This window comes from Myotis daubentonii, chromosome 18, assembly GCF_963259705.1.
Source record: "Myotis daubentonii chromosome 18, mMyoDau2.1, whole genome shotgun sequence".
NCBI lineage: Eukaryota > Metazoa > Chordata > Mammalia > Chiroptera > Vespertilionidae > Myotis > Myotis daubentonii.
The window spans coordinates 30,552,639-30,555,147 of record NC_081857.1 but is presented as its reverse complement, the minus strand read 5'-3'; the positions used below and the strand labels follow the sequence as shown (position 1 = coordinate 30,555,147).

The window sequence follows — 2,509 nt, the reverse complement described above, 5'->3', positions numbered from 1 at the left end:
GCTAGAGTTCCTTTTTTTTTTTTTTTTTTGGTAAGTGAGTTTGTATTAGGAAAGGAAGTTGTCAACCAAAACAGCAGCAAATGAAGAGTGATTAAGGAAACTCCCTGTTGTCACAGCAACACAAGACTTCCACCATGTGTGACACAGGAGGCATTTCAAGTTGTGACCCGCAGCCCAGAATTATCAAATACTTTCCCATTCAATCTAATACATCCAGGTTCCTGCCAAAAAGGAATACAGTAAGAACATGGAAACTTGTTCACCGGAAGGAACCCCCCAAAGAAGAGTAAGGGAGGGAATGTAGAAATTAAGAAGGTGTGTAAAACCCTCTTTAAATTGTAATTAACTACATTTTCAGATCTTCACAGTAATACAAAACACAGTCACTTGCAGAACTGGTTCAGATTACTTAAATACCAAATACATGTTTAGTCCTCTCTGTAAGTGTTTGGAAGTTACTTGTGTTTATGTGAAATGAAGCTATTAATACTTCTCTACATTGGTAACTGCACACTAAGAAGGCCAAGACAAGCACAACTCAAGGAATGGAGTTTTCCCACAGCTGCAGTGTGCGAAGACTATAAGCCGTTGATGCCATACACATGAATGGGTTTCTTTGCTCTAGGAAACCCAAATGGAGTAAGGGATGGAGATGTGCACAAAGGCTTCTGGAGGGAGGGAGGATGACACTCTGTCTGCAGTTCGTTTTGGGCTCCCTCTCCCGCATCTCATTCTTCTCCTGCACTGCCAGGTGTCCATACGCTGAGGTTGTCTCTAAGCAACTGCATGATGGGGGTGTTGTCTTTGTGTGAGTCACTCAGCGTGTGGACATCTGCAACGGCCTCATCAAAAGCCATTTTCACCAGTGCGCAGGCAAGCTCGGAGGTACTGAGAGCTCATAGTGAAATATAGAAAAGTCCCGAGCCAGCCCCAGACGAATCGGGTGTGCGCGCTGCAACTCTTTCTTGCTTATATCAAAAGCCTCTTGGTAAGCTCCTTGGATGTTATCTATCGTCTGTTTTCGATCATCACCACAAGCAACTTCAGCAAGGTACCGGAAGTGATCGCCCTTCACTTTCAGGTAGAAGACCTTACTCTCCGGATTCGATGCGCGGGCTATTAAATGCTTATCCAGCAATTCCAGGGCCGTGGTGCAGATGCCCCGCAGCTCGGACTCCACTTCCTCCCGGTTAGTCCTTGATCCCTTGCAGCTTCTTATCGGAGGTGTCGGTCTTCTGCTCGATGCTGGAGATGACCCTCCAGGCGAACCTGCGGCTCCCGGCGGACCTGCGGCTCCGGCCACGTGCCCGTAGGCCACCCAGAGCAGGCTGCGCTCCTCGGACAGCTTGGCGCCCTGCTCCGTCGCGGCCTTCATGCAGGTGGCCATGTCCTCGTAGCGCTGGGCCTGCTCGGCCAGCTTCGCCTTCTGGATCAGCTCCGGCTTCGACATGGGGACAGGGGGGAGAGCGAGGGCGATCACCGACCAGGATTGGAGGCGTGCGGGGGCGGGGGGGGGGGGGGGTGGTGTCTGCAGCAAGGCAGTGCGGTGCAGTCACAGGATGCACCTGCCACCGGGCGCCCGCTGCCCGCTTTGTCTGTCCCTGCACGCACCCCCCACTTGACTTCTCCTGTCTGGGCCACACCACGCCCCCTTGAATTTCCCTCCTGGGTCCATGCTCCCTGCAGAGGCCACATTTCTTTCTTTAGTGAAATCAGGTAAGTCAGTGAGAAATGTGATGAAGGGAGGAAGTTACATTCAGTGCCAGTCCAAATGACTTTAGCCGGTTTGGCTCAGTGGATAGAGCATCGGACTGAAGGGTCCCTGGTTCGATTCCAGTTAAGGTCACATGCCCGGGGTTGCAGGCTCAATCCCCAGTAGGGGGGCGTGCAGGAGACAGCTGACCAATGATTCTCTCTCATTGATGTTTCTATCTCTCTCTCCCATCCTCTCTGAAATCAATAAAGAAATATATTAAAAAAAATTTTTTTAAACATCTAGTCCTCAGTGATTTGTAGGTTTTAAAATTGATAGAATCAGGATTTATAAGCATAATGTATTTACATGAGTAATAATCATTCGGAGCAGATGTGCATAAACCCTCCTAATATAACTTTCTGAAGTTCAGATTTGAAACTTAACATCTTATACAATGTTTATACAATACAGATTCTTGGTTGCCCATATTGTTCATGCTGACCCTCTAAGTTGTGCTAGAATATAGTACAAACATTCATACTCCCCCCACGTCCCCCAATTCCTAACATATTACCTACATTCTGCTAGAAGGGCAAGCTTTGTTTTTTAAGCACTTTGAAAGGAAGTGAACAGATCTAAGAAGTAAAACTGGAACAGAAAGTTAAAAGTGTAAAGAATTTCCCACTAGCCAGGACTTTGGGGAGGATAGGGAGCTGAAAGTCGTAATTTTCTATTTTTTTGTTTTCATGCAGAAATGAAATTCTCCTTTATCTCACTCAAAGGAATTGGTCTAGAGAAGAAGAGTTTTTGGCT

At 47.4% G+C, this 2,509-nt stretch overlaps 1 pseudogene; it reads right to left on the bottom strand.

The window, feature by feature from the left end:
• Positions 1 to 269: 269 nt before the first annotated feature.
• LOC132220365 (14-3-3 protein theta-like) lies at positions 270 to 1,454 on the bottom strand (annotated as a pseudogene).
• Positions 1,455 to 2,509: the final 1,055 nt, after the last annotated feature.